The 21,394-nt window shown below is 37.2% G+C and overlaps 1 protein-coding gene across 18 annotated transcripts in view; it reads right to left on the bottom strand.

The window, feature by feature from the left end:
• Positions 1-21,394, bottom strand: part of ADGRL2 (adhesion G protein-coupled receptor L2) — a 235,503-nt gene that overhangs the window by 176,743 nt on the left and 37,366 nt on the right. For 4 of the 18 annotated variants that reach the window (XM_010380434.2, XM_010380436.2, XM_010380435.2 and 1 more), the window contains exon 1: positions 18,322-19,127. The exons of 1 other annotated variant lie outside the window; for it this stretch is intronic. The gene's annotated coding sequence lies outside the window, so the exon portion shown is untranslated. Of the gene's footprint in view, positions 1-18,321; positions 19,129-19,492; positions 19,637-19,811; positions 19,829-20,060; positions 20,177-21,394 lie in introns of those variants that run through there. 13 more of the 18 variants (XR_004052016.1, XM_030912818.1, XM_030912820.1 and 10 more) reach the window with 10 other exon arrangements.

Genomic DNA, 21,394 nt, shown 5'->3' with positions numbered 1-21,394 from the left:
AAAAAATAGAAAATTTTGAGCACCAGTGAAAAAAGGAAGAGAGTCTTCCCCCAAAAAAATGAGAGAAAAAAAATCTGAAGAGGGAAAATGGATACCAAAAGACATGGGCCACTTAAATATGAACTAATATTCAGATTTAGTTTACACCAATAATGATAACAATAAGCATTTACTGAGAGCTTTCCATGCATGAAGCTTTATTAAGCACTGTAACTGCATCACAAAAATTTTCTCTATTATATGGAAGCAAGAATACTTTCAGATTAGGACAGACAACTCAGTATTGTAACACTTTAATTGTAACTTTTATCATTCTTATATCCATGCAAGGAATCTATAACTGGTTAGGTTCCAGCACAATTTATTGTGATCTCCATTATCATCGATAACCATTTATTCAAAAAATACACTGAGAGTCTACTCTTGAGTTAAAATCACTGACAGACTGGTGCTGATAGATGCTTTGGGTTGTTGTTCAGGCTTGTCACCCATAATTAACATGATACAAAGAATCAGCTATAAAATCTAAGAACTATTGCTGGGTATGAAGAGCTGAAAAGCTATTGAGGAAATGATTGTTACTCTTTTAAAGAACAAGGCGAAGCAGGGAAATTTCCCCATGTACCAATAAAATAAATATATAATATTAGAAGTTCATGGTAACAAAAGAGAAAGCTGCAGTAAAGATAAATTGCAAAGAATTTTTTTAATCTTCGAGGACATAGATATCCCTAAGCTTTCTGAAAAGGGGCAGGCTGGTATCTAAGGAAACCAAAGAATATCAAATTACTTGTTTAAAGAGCTGTTAAGAATGTTACTAAAATGGCCCTGAACAATGAAGAGTATCTCAACAGGTCTAATAATCATAAAACTATTCTTTAGCAAAATAAAGATTTCTAAACAGATTACAACAGCTGACTTTTACACAGTCTTGATTACCTAGCAGAAATCTCATCCAAAATACAAATAAAAACCTACATCGTTTAGCCTGAACATCACATTAACAAAAATTTTCACTTTATGTGAGTATTTAAAAAAATTAGTATCACTTAAACATTTGCAGGTATACACTCGAAAACATTTAAAAACATTTAAAAGGAACAAAAAATATGTTTTTTACAAATACCACATTTAAAAATATACATACCAACTTAAAGCAGCAACTTTCTCAGCAGCTGGTACTCTTTGGACTTTTAACGCATGCATCTCAAAGTATCAGAAATGGGCTCATTCCTTCTCCCTTCCTCTAAAGCAGGCTAATGGAATACACAAAAGATTTGGCTAGAACCTTGGTTCTGGGCTTTGGTTCTGGGCTTTGATTCTTCGCTCCTCCTCTACCTCACATTCAATCAAATGCCAAATTCTAACCCACCATTACAAAACTTATCATATCTATCTACTGCCATTGCCTCTCACCAAGGACTGTCGTCCACCCCTTCTAATTAGGTTCCTATTTCTTTCATTAGTTCTCCACTCCAGTTCATTGGATACACGACCTTGAATGCTACCAAATAAGTATAACATGTTCTCAATTGGAAATATCAACAACATTTTATGGCCTACAAGAGAATCTTAAAAGAGCAGGCTGTTTATCATCATGTCCCAAACTAACATACCTGTTTCATCTCCTACTTTCTGTGCACTTCACATTTCCCCAAGGCACTATATTTTTATCTTTCCTGTACCTTTACCTCGGAACTTTTCTCCTCCTCAAAAAAGACTATATCCTACAATCCTCCTCTGCCTTCAGTTCTAAATAAACGGGGTCTCTCTTTCCATACCACTCATTTTGAATTTACTCTACCTACCCTATATTTTTACAACCTTTTCTCTGCACTTCATTTTGGCACGATATCACAGTATGACTTTTATAAGAATTATTTCTGCAAATATTTCACAACCTAGTGAACCTAGTGAGCACAGTCCTTACATAACAGTACAGTTTTCCTAGCATGGCCTTAATAAACGGCTGTCGATCTAAACAAAATTAATAGAATTAAGCCCAGAAGTAATGGTAAGATAGACGTAATATGCTTATAAGTAGGATCATTCTTGGAAAGGATAAAATACAATCAACATCTCAAAATACAGCCTTTAAGACCAATGCAAGCAAATGCATTATATTTTTGGTCTGGTAATTTTGGCAAACTCAGTACCAGTAAGTTCTGTCAAATTTTTAAAACCACACGTGCTGCCACAATAACCTCTGTGGCATTGTAGGAAACCAAAAATAACATCTTGAATGTAAAATCCAAGTCATTATAAATGCTGTGAATTATTAAAGTAAATACAAGCCCTTATCTGTAAGAAAAGGAAATAGCTGCTCTGAACTACAAAAGTATAACATACTTCAAGAGATTATACCCACATATGAAATACCTGATTTTTCAAAAGATAATTTGATTGTGATTTTTATTTTAATAGGACTCTCAAGAGGATTTTTTTTTTTTTTTTTTTTCTTAGAGGTCTGTTGCCCAGGCTGGAGTGTAGTTGCAAGATTATAGCTCAATGCAGCCTGGTACTCCTCGGCTCAAGCAATCCTCCCACTTCAGCCTCCTGAGTGGCTGGGACCATAGGTGCGCACTACCCTGCTGGCTTGTTGTTTTTTTTAATTTCTGGTAGAAACGGGTCTTGCTATGTTGTCCAGGCTGATCTCGAACTGCTGGCCTCAAGTTATCCTACCACTTCATCCTCTAAAGTGCAGGGATTATAAGCGTGAGACACCGCACCTGGCCAAAAGAAATCATTCACATAGCAAGAATTCCCTAGTGTTGTGCATCTCAATAAAGTAATAAACTGGGAGTGAGAGGTAGACAATGGTAAAAATTGAATCATTCTGGCTCGGTAGTATCTTGTGGCCTTGGGAAAACCATAAATGCACAACACAGAATAGTAACAAGGCTGCCATAAATCAAGATTTTACTCATTCAAATTTAACTTTATGATTTTTATTATACCCTACAAATAAAATGTTGGTTTAAGGAATATTAGACAAATATAGTCTTTGAATTCCAAAGACTGAAACATCTGCCTTTCAGCTAAACAATCAAATACATCATTAGATATTTGTACTCTTTTTAAAGACCAAGACAGATTTCTGATTTTTATACTTAGAATTAAGAACAATTTTCAATTTTTTTAAAAAATTGTATTATTTACATATATTAACCAAAAGCTCCACTGGTCTAGACGATAATCATGATCTTTTGTGCTAATGAAGACTCAATAAAACTCAAATCTTATTGAGAGGAATAAAATAGAATAAAATAGAAAGGAAGTTCACTACTAAAGATAAGACTTAGCTTCTGATTTCCACCGAATTTTTATGTTTTTCAATCTACTCATAAATCTTACCCCAAAAAAATGGGATGGAAGGCCTACCTCTAAAGCTGTTTCTATGCCATGATTTCAAAAAATTTTAACCAGGAATCTGACACTTAAATTTTACCAATTTTTGATTGTATGCTACAATGATGAAAAATACTTAGACATACAGAATAGAAAAACAGACACTGGAGACTACAAAAGGTAGGAGAGTGGGAGAAGTGTGAGGGCTGAAAATTACTTAGTGGGTATAACGTTCATTATTTGGATAACGGGTACACTACTATAAAGTACATGCATGTAAAACGTCTGCGCTTGTACCCCCCAAAAAACTAATAATTCAACATTCATAAGATACTATTAACGAAATAAAGAAAATGTTGAAGCTTTAATAAGTGCTTGGCAATACTGAATACTGAAGCTTATTAAGTACTCAATAAAGTACATGCAATAAAGTTTTATTTCGTAGGTTGAATAAAAGTAGGCAAGCATAAAAAGATCATTCATAGGTTATAATAAATGATAATCAGACAAAACATTAAAAGAATCTGGAAAGTGTTGAATAATGCCAAACATGAAGGTGCTGTAAATATCTTTTTAACTATGGAAGGCTTAAATATACATTAAGTCAGATGAAAGCACTCCAAAGAACATCACCATATAATAATTCCACATTAAATAAAAAACCCATACATTGATACTAATTACTAAATTTATATCCTGGTTCACTTTAGGAGATCAAATGGCAGTTTACATGGCAAGTAGTGAAAAATGTTCTTTAAAAAAGAAAAAGGCCCTCAACCATCAATTCAGAAATGAATAATATCAAACTATTAAAACATCTGAAGAAAACATTCTATAAAAGGAAATATTAAAAGTATTAAAGCAACATACAAAATACTGAAAGGTATTCTTAAGAACAGTACAAAAATGTCTAGTAATATCATCAATTCTATAAACATCTGATAACATCAATTTTAAACATACGTAAGAGTTTATGGTGATTTATTCTTTATAAACAGGCAAAATCGACTTGAATAAAATAACAATGAAAGCTATATTTTCATTTATTTTCCATTAAACGTTAACATTGTGGTGAATTAACTGCAACCTTGATATGCTCCTCTTGATTTTCACAGAATTAACAAGCAATAAGGAGAATGAGGCCATTAGTGTATGTAATCTACAAGATTCTCAATATTCTAAAAATACTTAAGTGATGCTTGCACTACAAGCTATTCAATTTAGTATTGTTCTAAGAGCTCATTCTTACTACCTCATTTTATTTTTAGAAATAGTCTTAAACTTATTAAAAACCAATCCACTTTGTTTTTGAGAAATGCAACTCCAGAAAATGTGAATTCTAAGATACTCAGCTTCATTATCGGATGTTTCAATCATGTAATATTAACTAAATAATCATTGTTTTAAATCTATTCTAATTTTAAGAAACCAATGACAAGTTTCCAGGCTGAAATGTCAGAGGACTTAGGTAATGTCAGAGGACTTATTAGTAACACAGTACAAGAAAATTAGTAAAACATAAAACACATGAGGTATGAGGGAGTGACTAGAGTATTAAAATAGGTAAAGGTTAGGTTTGACTATCAAGTTCATTATAATTCTATGTCACCCTATTTGTACAAATTGTCACCATAATTCTATAAAATATTTTAAGCACTAATAATCCTAATAAGGATTCTGATGAGACTCAACCCTGAATTCTTACAGAGAACACAATGATAGAAAAGTGCTTTTGGAATGTGTTCTTGAATACCCTACTGTGTTACAGTTGTTATCTGAATCCCATACAGCAAGGAGATCAAACAAAGATTTTCTCGACGTGAAATTCAAATACTTTCAAAAGTACAGGTATTTTTGCATTAGCCAAAGCTATTGTGGGCCGCTAACTACTACTAAGAGATAACACAGCACAATGCTCTGTCAAACAGTAAAATGTTGGACTAAGTCCTTTCCTTGAGCATAGCTGACTTTTTAGTTAAGGCCTCTGACATGAGTATTAACAACTACCTTTCTGCTTTGACTTAAGTTTGGTCAAAGTAACAGTATCTTTTAAATCAACAATCTGATTTAAACAGCACTAAAAATTAATAAATTTTTTAAACCGTGACATAAAAACTCAGTGATTAAGTAATTTTAACAAATGGGTTTTTCCCCTTCTTAAACATGCATCTCAAAAAAAATAGTTTTAGCAATCATATTCCTATTAAAATGTATAACACACAAATATTAGAAACAATGTTAACCCTTGAGTAAAAAGCATGAGTATTTTTGTTCTGAATTTTAGGTATTTCTTTAGATGTTGTGTTTATTTTTATATAAAGGTAATGCTATTGTGTTTAAATTTTTGAAGAAAATGTACGAAATTTTATAATTTATTCTCATTTTAAAATAACAAATTTTACATTCTAAGATTTTAACATTTTCTCTTTAGCGCAGCTTTGAATTAATAACATTATGTGAACACCACAAAATCCTACATACAGTGTCGATAATAAAAAGTATTATTTTTATATCTTTGTTAGATTTCGATTTGAGAAAATCTATTAAATAGGCAAAAGAAATGGCTTTGAAACACACAACAAGCAAAAAGACACTAATGTTATTTTTGTTCCTAAAATAAAAATATTAATTTCTAAATCCTGGGAATAATAAGGGCAACTTAAAATAATTTTTTCCAATACAGTTATTAAAACATGCAGGTTTATAATTTTGCATTCTAGACTTCATACACACATACAAATTTTCAAATCTTTTTTAGGGTTTACTATATTCTTTGGTAACTTCCATTTAAAATGTTTAACATGTTCAAATATTTGACTCCTATTCTTATAAAATTTATATTTAAAATATTATTTCAATTCTATCCTGTTAATACATAATACTCTCACTTGGAGGACTACTCTTCGTAATACATACTATTCATAATAGTTTATTTTAAAAACCAGTCTGCTCACAAAGATGCAAGAACAATTAATACATACACATCTATGCTTAAATAATATATATACAAAGGAGCAGAGAATGTTTTATCATAAATTCATATTCGTTTTTATTATTAATTCAAGAATATTTGATAAAATTTTCTTTGACAATTTACCAAGGTCATGGTTACTTTAAACTGAAAATCAGTTACCAATTAATTTCATTGTCATAAACATCTCTAATACCAATAATACTTTTATGAGAACAATTAATCTGATTAACTTTTCAGTACAATTTCTTTTCAATGGATTCAGATTTCACTATTTTAAAAATCACTCAGTAGTCTACCTTCAAATTTAAGACAAAACAGGTAGAACTTACCCTAGCTGCGCCTTTCCAATAACCTCACAGAAGTTATGCACTCTGTGACAGTTACTGTGCCTCATATAACCATTTTCCTGGAATGAATTCTCCAGTAACCCTTACCTCACTGTGAAGGAGATTGTGGTATTAGGGGGGAAAAAGGTAATGAACTATAACATCAGATCCCACTTTGCAGTGCCTATTATATTAAAAACAAACTATGATAAGAAATATCTTTTTATCATATTATTTAAGACAATGACATAAATTTGGCAGAAAAGGGTATCTATCATAATTCTACGGAAAAGAAGCATTTGTACACTTTTGTAAAACATACCATCTTAATCCTACTGAAATACAATTGCTGTTGCTAATATTCTTACCCCATTACAAAAATGCTCTGCGTAAATGTGACACACATTTGTTAAGATAATACGGGGCCACGCTGAGAGAATAATACTTATAAAAAAGCCCATATCAGTACCATAAATCTCTTTATTAAACAAGTTTCCTTACGTAGAGGATTATTCTGTCAGAGAAACAATCCGATGTTTCACATTAGGAAAGGTTAGCTACTAAAATAATAAATCCAAAACAAGGAATTTCATTAAGAAACAAAGCTTTTTAAAATGCAAAATAAATATTTTTGTCGCATTATTACTTGATAAAATAAGAGAAATGAACTATTACATCTCTTTCCAAAGATACATAATGGATAACCTTTCTATTTTTTACCAACCGACGAGCAAATTCTAAAATAATGTTACTATACCAAAACGGAAAAATGAAAAGACTAGAATTGATTTAATAAAATTTAATATAATATCCTATCCTTAAATTTTCTGGCACAAATAAGTGTATGCAGGCAATATGAAAAATTCTACTCACTAAAAAAGATGTAAATGCCCCTAAAAGCTTATTGCCCTGCTTACCTAAAGACCCGAATGAAAAACTGTCAAGTACTTCTAAGTATCTGGCTTAAAATTCCTTAGAAATTCAGCTGGCACAGAGTCATAAACAGAATTCAGGCAGGTTTCAATCAAGTACCATCTATTCTGCCTGCATTCATTTTTTTCCCAAGTTGGTCAGCAGTTTTCTAAATCATGTAATAGTAGGTCCTTATTAGTTGTTTCCATGTTTTAGTGTCATTGAACTAATGTCCATTATTGCAAGTAAAAGTCATTAAGCCAAGGCGATCGTTTTTGTGTTTAGAAAAGCACATATGCAACTGATCTAATCTGGTCTGTTAATTAAATGTAGAGGAATACAATACACTGTGATATGTTTAGTGCTCATTTAATAGTATGTTACATATCTGGAAAATTACCTAAAAAGCTGGGATCTCTCCTGTAACAACTACTATACATTTAAACGAGAGAGTTCTGCAGTCATTCTCCCTAAGCTTTAGACAATCATAAATAAAAAACTGTAATCTCAAAATGGATCTGATATCTTTACTTTATTTTTAATCAAAAATATAAAAAGGCACATTTGTAATCTGTGAATAAAGGAAATGATAAACACAAGGCATTTAGTACATTAAACTGCACTATAATTTGGCTAATCTCAAAATGCCTTACTTTCCTTAGAACAATTTTTCAAACAAAAATAAAAAATATTTTAATAAAATATAACTTTCAAAAGCAAACTGTCAATTTATACTGCTTTGATTATTTTATTGCATATAAAAGCTCCCTCTGCAGGTAATAACAAGGGTTAGCAAAAATATTTGAAACATGAAGGCAGTTGCCTTAGTAAAAATGCAGAGGTCACAATTTTATAGAAATACTACTCTACTATCCAGCATTTTTCTCTCTTCCTTACCAATTACCTGATTAAAATAATTGCTCTTGAAAATCTGTGGTTCCACATGATTATTATTGCCCTCCATCCTGGTTAAGATGGCAACTTCAGCAGACAGGATACATAAACTTTTCACAAAGTCACCCAAGAGCTACTCATACAGTGTATTTCAAGGAAAAAGAAAACATTACCTCACTTACACAGCACCAGCCTGAAATGACAGAGCACTCCAAAAAAAAAAAAGCTGCCCAGCCCATTTATCTGATTCATTTTCTGAACACAAACAAAGGTAGCATCTTAGGATCAATTTAAAATGAAAGATAAAGGATCAATTTTAAATGAATGCAGTGATACTTTCTTCTTATTCTGAATAATTCTAAAATTTACACTTGGAGAGTATTTATGAAAAATCTATTTTCATTTCAATAAAAAAAAAGGAAAAACGGATCTGGGTTGCAAAATGCTCTTTACCCTTCTGTAATATGTTTTCAGAATTTGTTTTAGACTTCTGTTTACACAACGTGCTCTTCTGCCATATTCCTTTCCACAAGTATACAGAGATATGATGTGATGTATCTCTGCCAAAGGAGCAAAAATCAGAAAGTTAAGAACAGTTTCTAAGTCTCAGGGACAATGTGTTATATAAAATGTGTTACTGCAGAATGCTGATGCCCCCTCCCTCAAAATGTCTCCGTTCCAACATACATACACCACCTTGATAACATGTAAATACTGACTAGAAATCTGAGGCAAAGCCAGTTTGACTTACTTAAAAATGAACTGACAGGCTTATCAAAAGTGAACTTTTTAAAACTAAGGTTCTTATTGAACAAATGAAAATTATAAGATATGCTAAAACATACAGAAATATCACATTGAGGTATCAGTTACATCTTTTCCCAATGAAACAAATGAGGTAAGAGGAACAGCAACAGCAAATCAGCAGTGTTTTTTGTGGGGTTTTCTGCTTAAGAAAAAGTAATCAAATTTTGTTTCATGTATATTTTTAAGATATTCAGGTTGTAGATCTAGTTTAAAACCTGTAACAATATGAAAAGTCATTTCCGTGCAAGCTATGGGTATCATAGCACTTGCAGCAGAAAAAGCAAAGTGGGAGAACACTCCTATTATTCATCTATTGAACTATCAAGAGGAAGCACCTAATATTCAAACATTATCTTCTTGGTAACAGACACAACTCTGAAAAGCACAAAAAAGTTAAAGGTCCTTAGTAAAAGTGAACATGTCCAGGACATTATAATTTTAGTGCAATTTTTATTTGTTGATGCATATGAGGCAAAGTGAAGTGTTTTAGAATTATGCTCATCTCTTTAATAATGGCAAGATATATTATTTTCAGTACATGAATCTTCAGTATATCTTCTGTCATTTAACACATCAAGCCTTCATCAAACTAAAAACATATGCACAATTACTAGGACAAAAACACATAAGCATACAATATTATCAAAATTAATGTTTCCGAAAATGTCTTAGATTTTAACCATAGGAAAGTCATGAATTGTAAGAACTAAAATACACCATAAGTATCCTGACATTAAGAACACAAAGATGAGTAGAGAAAATGGTACGTAACAAATGTGTTCTGTAATTTCTAATCAATAACCACAGTAGCAAACACTATAAAATGGTAGGCTTTTAATGCAGAGGAATAAAATTTCCATATGGATGGTACCAGTTTAATAAACAAATAATAATTCCACATAGAAATACTTTGCTTCAAAGTAAAGACACAGGGAAATTCATTTTCAACATGATTTTTTATGTAAATTGAAGTTGAAAACTGATTAAGTAAATGCGGTCTGCATAAAACAGAAATACTGTATCAACTAAAAATTTTACCTAAAATATTGTAATGGTTTGCCCATTATATGGAGAACTACTGTCATAGTACTTAGAACGTTAAGAATAAATGAATAGAATTAGAACTTACTTCATGGAGAAAACAGAATTCTCTATTGTTCGCTCTATAAATAGACACCATTTACTATCATCTTCAAGAGAAAGCATTAGTCAAAACAAGGTCACCTAACCCACCCCAGCAGTCAAGTGCCATTTTTGACAGTAATTGAGGTTAGATTATTCTGTCATCTAAATCCAGAGCAATAACTAGTTTGAGGTGTGGACTGATGTTAAAATACCTACAAAAGGAGGCAAAGTATGGATAGTAGAAGCATTTCTCAGTCCACATGCAGGAGATATACCTGACAGCAAAACAGATATTCATACCATTTTCAAAATCAGTTTTAAAAGAGAAACCTTAATCATACGTATTTTACATTTTAAACTTCCTAATTTTTAGCCAATAACTAACAAGTATTGATATATACAAAAGAACAGAATATAAATTGTGTGTTTATGTATGTACATATGTGTGGCCAAGAAACAGGTTAATGAGTATTACCTAATAATTGAAAATAGCAAAATTAAGCCCATTTTTATTAGGAATCTCGTGGTGCATTCTTCTTCGCTAGTATGAGGGCTGAAGATTTTTGTTATTCATCCAGAAAAAAAGACAGGGTTGCATCTAGTTTTGTTCTAACAAATTAACATGTGTTTGAATTGATGCTAAGTCTAAAGTTAACCTTCTTTTCAACTTCTCCCATCTCTCATAGCCAAGAACTAATACTTCATTTTTATCTCCATTTCTTTTTTTCTATCAGATTTTTTTAAAAAATGGAAATGTTACTTAACACGTTTTAAAACAGCATTAAGACTTGGTCACATATTTCAGGAAGTTAACATCTGCTTAACCTACCCAATTTTTAACCATATATTTCTGGTTTTATTAAAGTATTAAATCTACCCCAAAAAAAGTCCTCCAAAGACTTTTCAGTCTTAAATAGGCTTCTTTTAAGATAACTAATTTCAACCCTGAAATTCAAAGATTAAGGTGTAATCCCTGTGTTTGAATTGTAATGATTATAATGTACTCCTCACAGATTGGAAAAAAATCAATGACAAAACCAACAGGGGCCCCGTTTTGCTCAGCATACGTTTTCTTGTCAGGTCGTGATTAATGCTGTGCTCTGTAGAGGGAGACATTACATCCGGGCTAAAACAGACCTAAATTTTACCCTCAGGCAGAAATCTGATTTAAACATCTCTATTTAAAGTGACATTTGTCCTCCCCTTTCAACTATTTTCCCTAGAAATTCCAGGAAGTTGACTTCATGACCTAAAAACAGCCGGGTGGCTTTGAGTAGCGGTTGTGCTTGTTCCTGCACTTCGGTAAATCAGGGTGTCAGAATTAATCAAGGTGGTAATAAAACAGGTGCCCAGCTATCTGCTACGATGAATCCCATGCTACTTTATTGCTACAAGAATTTGGTATTTAGAATTCAATGTAATTCTAGAGTCAGTAATAAGAATTGCCAAAATGCATTTTCATTGGTGATAACCTATTTATATCTTATAATGGAGTAGGTTTCTTTTGATTCTTAAAATTACACTTGATATTTCACTAATCTAAAATATCAACTGATTATAAATCCAAAGAATATGGAAAAGCAACTACTTAAAAACAAACCTCCAAAATAAATGAGAATATGCCAGTGGAAATAGTTTCCTGTATGTCATGCAATAGCTTTCATAAAAACAAAACAAAAATGAAAAGCAGAAAGAAAAAACTCTTCATCTAACAAGTCACCAAGAAAACAAACGTATGCACATTAAAACAGGTGCCAATATCCTTACACTGTGAACATGGTAACTTTTCATATTATCAAGCAATGTGGACACTACTGGCAAGTTCCTATAAACCAAGGAAATCTAATTTCTGCTGTTTTTCAACCTAAGTTGATTTTTTTACTTTCAGTCATTCTAGTAATTGAACAAATTTATGTAAGTGTGATGAGATTTTACTTACTACCAGACAATGCATAAAATCATCTATGAAGACAAACTATATTACTTCATAAAACTGCATTTTCGTTGTAGTGAAACAAATTGTATTTAAACTTGCTTTCTGCTTCTGAAGCAATCAATAGTACATTGCTATAAGCTGCACTTTACTTGCAGGTATTAAGCGCTTGGTTCCCTTAATCTACATTTTTTTTCTTTTAGATAATGTTTATTTGTCAAATATAAGAGGTTTTTTATAAAAAAATAAAATAAAATAAGCTTTTAAAAAATGTTGGATAAGAATATTTCAAAAAGTATCTATAAATTATTGCCTACTTAATGCAGCAGATATATAATCTCAGGAAAAAAATTTTTAATATTTTGTATTAGGATCTCCCTTTTCTCATGACACCGTGACTCACAAAAGAAAAAAAAAAATGCTTACATTGAAACAATCAAAACATTTAAGAAATTTTCCATACTTAACATGCTTAACAAAATCTATATACTAAACTCAAAATACCAGATTAAAGTCCTGAGTAAAATTTAGAGTTGACAGACCCTTGTTACTCCTTTAGAAGTTCTCACATTAGGTCAAGGATTATAATTCCCTAATTCCGGTAATCAACTATTCATCTCTGTGTTAAAGAAACTATTTCCTTAAGCTTTTTCTTAAAGCATTAAAAAAATATGATCACTACCTGGCCAATCTTTGAGAGCATCTTAAGTAGCAAAAAGATTTTAGAGAATAGTCTCAATTTATTTTTGTGATAGCATCAAGCCTAATTACAATAATCTGAGTGATTAAATACTTTTCAACCTTTCACCTTTCAATCAAGGATTATTTGAAGAGATGAATATTTGGGTGGGGCTATAGAATAATTAGTCTTATGTAAGACAAAAGAAAACTAGCCTATGATTTTAATCTACCTTGGAAATAGAAATGTTTTAATCTTCGTTAAAAAACAGCAACAAAAGTTATCCATTTAGGTTACATTAACTAATATTTAACCCATAGGAACTGATATGACCAACACATTCACAGAACTTCAACTCCTTTTCAGGTCTAGTAGCTAAACTTGCTATTTTTAATGCTTTATTGAAATCTATCAATTTGCATCATTTTTAGCTAGGCGTTTTTGCAAATAATCTTGAGGAACCATTTTTTGTAATGATGCATTTTATTTGCAAAATATATTACTTTGAAAATAATTGCACTTATTTTTTACATAAATCTTTTCTGCAGAAAAGCAGACAGGCATCAAATGTGCATCTCTCCCTTCAAGACTCAAAATCAGATACGGTCAAACAGTAAGAGGCAAAAGTGCTAGTCTTTGAAGAAAGTTTTGTAAAAATAGCATCTTATGTGAAACTAAATTCCTCCATTTCCAAAGCTATCTTCCATTCCTAATCTAAGTAACCCTCATCTATGTTCTTAAATGTCAGCACTGGGCAAGTGGTATGGATTCTCGTTAAAATGAAAACAGATTTCTCTTAGGTAGGTACAAGTATGTTTAACCTACATCTTAGAATACATTGTAATGCTCTCTTCATTCCACCTACACCTGTCAATAAACTGAGTGTTATTTGAATTATTTATTCACAAAAGTGAGGTCAAATAAATATTTTGATAGAAAATAAAGCAATAACATTTTATTACTATGGTTTGTAGATTTCTAGTTACCTCTTGACCTTCATGACATCTCAATCTCAATTCACATATTCTTATATTAAGATACTAAAACGCTATTTTAAATTTAATGAAACACAGAAAGCTTCAATAATGATCAAATAAAGATTAACCCTAAGTAAACCTTAGTTTTAAAGCTCTCTTCCAGCTCATTTCAAAAAAGGAAACACCCAGAAGCCTGGTGTTAATGTTTCTGCTGATTGTGAAAATTGCAGCAATAAAAACCTCAACTGCTTGTCTTAAATTGAGACTTGTATTACTGCATGTGAGATCTGCATATTTACATTGGTTTTTATAACATTTGGAAGTTTTGTTGCCTGCTTTGATGTTAGTCCATTAATAAAGCAGAGAGGCAAAAGCCTGGAAAAAATTATACTTATTGGAAATTCTCAAGTCAAAACTTGAAGTAATTGGTTTGTTCTACCCCACATGATTCAATATTCTGATTTCCCCAACTACCTGCTCCCAGAGCTATCTCCATTTCTATATTCGTTTTCTGTTGCCAACACATAGTAACCCAGTGATTGAAAATGGCAGCTGAAGTGCTTCTTCAACACATTAATTTTTCCCTAAGTAGTCCAATTTTGTCATCTAAATGTTGAAAAATCTTTTCACTACATTTTGCACCTTTAGAGATTTACTGAATTCAAGATCACCCTCATATAAAATGAAGAGCAATGTTTTCAAGACAATTTTTAGATTATCACTAATAGCTCTAAAGGATAATGTTTTCTTTATAACACTCTGCATTCAAAGCAGACTAGTTAACAGCAACTTAAGTGCAATAATAGCAATTACATCAATGTGGCTTTTTTTTTTTTTTTTTTTTTTTTTTTACCACTAAAGTACTTCCTAGACAAGTGAAGGCATCAGATAAACTACCATAAAATAATTTCAGGGTAATGATATAATGATACACAATCTCAATGGCAAAAAAAAAAAACCTAATTGTAATCCAAAGAAAAAGTATCATCCTATTACACTGAAGCTAAAAAATGCTAGGCAATTAATGATAGTTTTTCCCCTCTGAAATTGTTATATTGGAATTCATTTTCACTGTTAAAAGCAAGGAGTTTGAACATTAGTAAATGAAAGGTTATCATTCATATTCAAAAGCAACCAACCAACTAAGGTAAAACTATAAAAAGTATGAGCTTATATCTCCCAAAAAACCTCCCTTGAAATTCATTTCCATCTTAGAACTAAGTTTTTTTGTAAATTCTTAAGTCAAATAAATAAAACTACTTCTTCCCAAGAAATTGAAGATAAAAGTTCCCCCTTGGCCCATCTGCACTTGATAACTAACTAAAATGATCCAAGCACTTGTTCTTGTTTTTTTCATTCATGGATACTGAGTTGTTAAAAGAAATTCAGAGAACATATCTCTCTGTAAACATAAAAATACAAAAACAAATAAACTACAGTTTTTAAAATAAACCAACTGAATACTAGAGTTTACTGTTTGACAAGATACAAACATTTTGAAACAAAACAATATTTAAACAGAATTATCTCTATTTAAGTAGAATTCACAAAAAATTGAATCTTCACTTTAAAAAAAACTTTTCCAAGCTTCTATTTGCAACAGAAGTTGTGTCAAGTTCATTTGAGGTTTTAATTTTCAACATCTTCCACTGACTTTTTCCCTATTAATTTAGCACATAAAAAAGCGGTTTCCTACGTGTACAAATGAGTCTTTTAATCACAAAATTTCTATTGTTTTAGAGAGTAATTAAAAACTAATTAAATCCCCTTTTAATTTTACTAATAAAACAGTGTAGTTTCTAAAAAAGCATTAAGTTAGAAGGAAAGACTTTCTCACTCTCTTACACTGAAGGGACCCCAAAAGACAGGCAACAGTGACTATCATAAAACAAAAGGTCACTCTTTTTCTAGGAACAAACCATTTTTCAATAGAAAATAATTGTCTTGCCATTTGCAAGGGCTCCACAGCAATAGACAATGTTTTTGGCTCACATAATTACAAAACAGTAAAAGTTCAGAAACACAGCCTGAATCCACCTCCCTATTTTCACCCTTTACAATTCTCATTGCCCTTTGGGCCTCCACTTGGAAGCAGAAGGAAGACGGGCTTGAAGTTTTCTCAATTGAGCTAAAGCTAAGAAACCTTTGATATGCTAATAGTCCCCTTCAAACGGTAAGAATTCACACTTGCATTAATTCAAACAATTTGTGCAGAATGATGTGAAATGGCACCTCTTTTAGAGGCAAACAACAAAAGGAGAGAATCAGAATGTCTGAAGAAACTAAACAACAGAACATTTGTTCTGTAGTATTCTTTCTATTATGCATAAATTTACGGAAGGGTGGAGGGAGAGACAACAAAAAGTCCCATATAACACACCTGGACAGAAGTAAATTTGCTGTTAAAGGGTTTCTCAAGCATTACAAAGATACAAAATTTAAAGTTACAAAGTACCCTTACTTAGGTCAAAACAGTCCCATCACAAGTTGGAATGTTGCCACAGATGAGTACCAAAACTATTCTATTTTTCTGCTATGGATGCACATTGCTATCTTCTAAGGTTTGCCCAAGATTAAACCTAACTTAGCAAGAGACATCCCAACAGGTAATTATTTACCAAAGGATGTGACTTTCTTAGTTGTGCAACTTCGTTGAGCAAAGAGCAAACTCGGTGGGACCCGTTCCAAACATAGTGACAGGGAAATGAATGAATCAACCACGTCCGTTAAATCTGTGCCTCTGGAAAGGGGAAGAGAAGTGCACGTACTGAGAGAATGCAGAATAAAATCACAGAATTGAGGGCGGGGTGGGGAAGAGAGCGCCTTAGAACCTGGCCTTTGTAACGGGAACCATATGGTTGGTAGCTGCGGCTCAGACGCTCCCAGGCTGCCTGGGAGAAGCTGCTAAGCAGCCTGACACCTTTCAAGAAACAGGAGGAAAACATTTCCTCGGTCTGAATCTGAGACAACAGTTTGTATCAGGAAGAACGGAATGGGGGGCGGGGAGAGGGGAAAAAGATGAGGGGGAGGAGTCCCTAAAAAGAGAAAGGCTATGGTAGATACCGCAGGACTTGTCCCTCCAACTATACTTTGAGAGCAGAGTGAACAGAGGATTCCGGGGGGGGGCGGGGAAGCCTCCACTCCGCAACACTTTAGCATTAAGTGAAGCTTCCAGCGATTTCTCCTCACCCCAACCCCACAGTTTGGCGAAAGGAACAAACTTTACGGGTCCCAAGCGCAGAAGTCTCGCAGGCGCGCCTCCACACTGCTGGGGCGCTTCCATGGTTTGGCTCGCCCTCCCCGCTCTGCCTGAGGGTCGCCCCAGGCAATCAAGGAGCCCACGCTCGGACAGCGAGGGGGTCTCCCCTTCCCTCGCGCTCCTCCCACGCCTTTCTCTAGCTGCCACTCCCCAATGGCACCCCCATCCTACAAACCAGGCTCCCGAGGCTCCCTGCCCCACAGCCACTCCAGCAGCATACACCCCGTAACTTCTCCCGCAGGCCCAACGCGGCCCGCTGCTGCCCTCTCACTGCGGGTCCGGGAGGCTCTCTGCCCTCCCCGTGGCCCGCCGGGCCCCCGGCCCCTGCACCCTCCCGCCCCACGAGGCCGCCCTGGCAGCAGCAGCCCAGCCGCTCCCAATCGTAGAAAGCCCCGGCGGCGGCCCGACCACATCTGGCTGCGCTTTGCTGTCATCCTCGCCTCTCCACACCACCTAACTACCGAAGAGAAGAAACAGCAACCCGTAAAAACTTAAAAACTCGTCCAAGCCCTGCCCCACCGTCCACTTCCCCCGAACTCGCTCCAGCCGCTCAGCGTCCCGGCTGCACTTACAGCCCGGGACAGGAGGGCAGGCGAGCGGGGCACTGGCTTGGCCCCAGGCCCCAGCACCCGGAGCAAATAAGCCCGGTCGAGGGCGCGCTTCACAGTCCTCCTCCCCAGCCCACCAGTGAAAGGACGGGCGGCGGAACCTTCCGATGCCAGGCTTTTATGAAATTTAAAAATGCATGGCTACCGGAGCCGCATCCTAACCCCCCTTGCCAGCGCCCCCAACAACTAGACTGATGCCTGAAGAGCGTTACAGTAGCTCCACGAGAAAAGGAGAAGCCGGCTAGACCGGACTGAGAGTTCGACGGATCGATTTCCGAGAGGAGGTTGGGGGGCAGGGAGCGAGCGGCCCGAGCAAGCGCGGGTCTCCCCCTGGCCCGGACGAACATAAACAAACAGCCGAGACCCACTAACCCGCGGCTCCCTCTGCCTCCGGCATCCACCCCCGGACCGGAGGCGCAAAGCAAACAGGTCTCCGAAGCCAGGCACAGAGGCACATTGTTCGCTCCTGCGGCTCTTACCTCCGTCTGCGAGCGCGCCCCAGGGGAGGGTCGTCAGGCCCGGGGGCCGCGCGGAAACAGGCGCGGAGGGCAGCGGCGACCCCGGCCGGAGAGGGCCGAGGCCGGCCGCTAGCGGGTCGTCCGCCGCGGAGTCCGCACGGGAGGCAACGCCGCGGCTCCCCGGCTGGACACTGCGCCGCGGCTCGGCGCGTCCTCCTGCTCGGCCGCCGCCGCCTCCAGCCGAGCAGCCAGCGCCGGGCGGCTCCTGGGGTTAAGTCAACATTTTCCCGCAGTTTCCCATACGCCGCTCTTCGAGAGAGGTCTTTCACACACACGCACACACCCCCAGACCGCACGCTCCCTTAGGAAAAAAAAAAAATCGGGAATCAAAGCGAAAGGGGTGGTGGAGGCAAAAGCCTGACAGAGGTGCGCAGATTTGGGAGTTCCTTCGAAGCGGCTGGCGGGCGGGCGCCGGCGGCGCGAGGCCAACTCAGTTTGTCAGGCGAGGCCCCTCAGCCCCCAGAATGCCCGGCCGGACTTGCATCCCTCGCGCCGACCTGCGGCCTGTGGGGGGAGGCGCGGCGACCCCTCCTCACATTTCGTATCTCCCGGCCGGGGCTGAGCGGTGGCCACTGGCCCAAGCAAAACTGGCGGCGCAGACTCGGGCTCGGGGAAGCAAGGAGGAGCCAGGAGGAGCCACGCCACGCACAGCAACTGAGGGGAGATGCCCCCGACAATCCCAAGGAATTCTCTGGTAAGCTCCCGATTTCGCTCCAGCACCTCTGCGTGTGTGTGAGCGGAGAGAGAGTGAGAGGGAGCGAGAGGGAGAGAGAGGCAGAGAGGGAGAGACGGGGGAATGCGAAGTCCTGACACAGACTCTCCGCGAGGTCTGAACTGGAGTCACCTCCAGCCTCCTCCTCCTCCTCCTTCCCCCAAATCCGCCCTCCCCGCCAGTTGGGCTAATCATATAAACATACTAGCGTGTACAGCGGCAAAAGACAAATCTCTCCCTCCTGATTTTTCCACCAAGGGGCTCGGGCAAACTCAAAAGATTACAGGCAGCTAAGTACAAAACGTGGAGCAGATAATCTATAACTCATTGCCGCCCAATGGCCATTTTCCACTCCATTTGAGCAGCTGCTGCTGCCGTGCGCCCGAGCGGCGGGGAGGGGGAGCGAAAGGGGATACTTACGGGTTCGAGCCGTTAGGACGGCGGTGGCGGCGGCCGAGCAGCCGCCCGAGGACCAGGCCGGCCCCGGCTCCGCCGGCGGGGCGGCCGCAGGGCTGTCCGGGCGGCGGCGGCGGCGGCGGCGGCGGCGAGGGACGCGCGCGCACGGCCGTGGAACGCGCCCCGGAGGCGGCCTGCGCCAGCTCGCGCCCCTCCCCTTTTCTCCCCTCCCCTTCTGCTCGCGCTCCCCCTACCCCCAGGTCCCCAGGCTCTACCTCCAGGTCCCCCCATCAACACACCCGTTCAACCGCTACCCCCTAGCCCATCCCAAAACTCCACTCACTGCGCGCTGGGTCCTCCGCGCGCTCCGTCGGCGCGCGCTCTCCATCCTGTGCACACACATGTACTTTAAAAACATTTATTTTATTTCTGGAGCGGGGTGAAGAGTATTTGGGAGAGCGCTGCGCAGCGCGGCGCTCAAGGCTAGGCGCAGGGGGGTGGCCGGCGGCTCGGGGACCCCTCCCCTCTAGGCCCAGAAGCTTACTCCCGGCCTAGACTTCGGAGAGGCTCCCGGGATGCGTCTTTCACCCACCCAGTCTCCAGGTTTTCTGTTTTCTCCACGCACCGAGCCGAAGGCCCCGAAACTTTTAGTTTCCGCAGCCCTCCTTTTGTGTAACTGCTTGGAGGAGAAAGAACGTCTGTTCGCCGCGGCTGCCTCCGTCCGGCTGCGGCGCGCGGGGGACGCTCCAGGGTTAATGCGTCTTTGATACCTGAGATTTCCGGCGCACTCGTTAATGAAAGTTACATTTTTTTAAATTGCGATGATTTTTTTCTTTGTAGTTACATAGAGCCAGCGAAACTTTGACTTTATTGACTATATTTCACAAGAGTGTTCTGTTTGTTTTTTGATTAAACTCACCAGGATAAGCAAAGGAAGGAAAGGAGACTACAAGGCTCTTTACTCTCAAGTATAGTCATAGTGCTGTTAGGTCTGTTTCCCTCATTTCCTTACATTGAAACTGCCTTTGCTCTTGTCCTCGAACACACTTCCTTGCCCCTCTCCGTTGGCAATGTGAGCAAACAGCCAGGCAGAGCCAACGATGGACCTAAACTGAAAGGAACAGAGCAGGACAGGGCGAGTCACGCTGGAAAAACGTTTAAAAGTCAGTTAAGTGTCCTGTGCATGCCAGAAAATTCAAACGTGCATTTCGTTTTTTTTTTTTAATTAGAAAATTGCTGAGATGGAAGCAGCTATGTTTTCAAATGTATTTGTAAATCACTGATTGTACTAATGAATGCAGCTATCAATTAAAGAAGCGTAATTACCTTGGTTTTCAAGAAAAAAAAAAAAAGATTCTCCAATATTTAAAATCTAGAAACTAGTGTAAAACTTGGGCTGCGTTGCTTTCAGAAACAGTATGTACTCTTTGGTGCTGCAGGAATGTTGCAGGCATCACACTTCAGGAATCATTCCAAACAATGTTATTAATATGTCAACAGCAGATTGCTCAAAAGACACGAAGATCCTAAATACCTATCAGTATTTTGTCAGAAAGCCAGATAGGTGTAGTGCTAAGTAAGTCCAATCCAACTACTGGTCAAGTTTGTTCTTGACTTGTAGGAAATCATAGGTTAAATGTACATGTGTCCAAATAACTAGAACATGTTCTTTTGGTGGGTTCATTGTAATTCTCAGATTAAAAAAGAACCCTTGATAATCTAATTTTTTCTACCTGATGTATTGATGTTTTAATACTCTCACTATTTCAAAAGATAAAGGAGCAACTTAGAACATTGGTGCTTTAAACTACATACACACTTACATCTGGAATTTCTTACATAATTCAAATATTAACCGGGCAGGATATAAACTAGTCTGGATAAAGTATATTTATGCAAAGCTGGTGCGAAACCTTATAACATACC

Source organism: Rhinopithecus roxellana, chromosome 12 (assembly GCF_007565055.1).
Source record: "Rhinopithecus roxellana isolate Shanxi Qingling chromosome 12, ASM756505v1, whole genome shotgun sequence".
NCBI lineage: Eukaryota > Metazoa > Chordata > Mammalia > Primates > Cercopithecidae > Rhinopithecus > Rhinopithecus roxellana.
The sequence above is the reverse complement of the archived record's forward strand: the minus strand, read 5'-3'. Positions and strand labels throughout refer to the sequence as shown.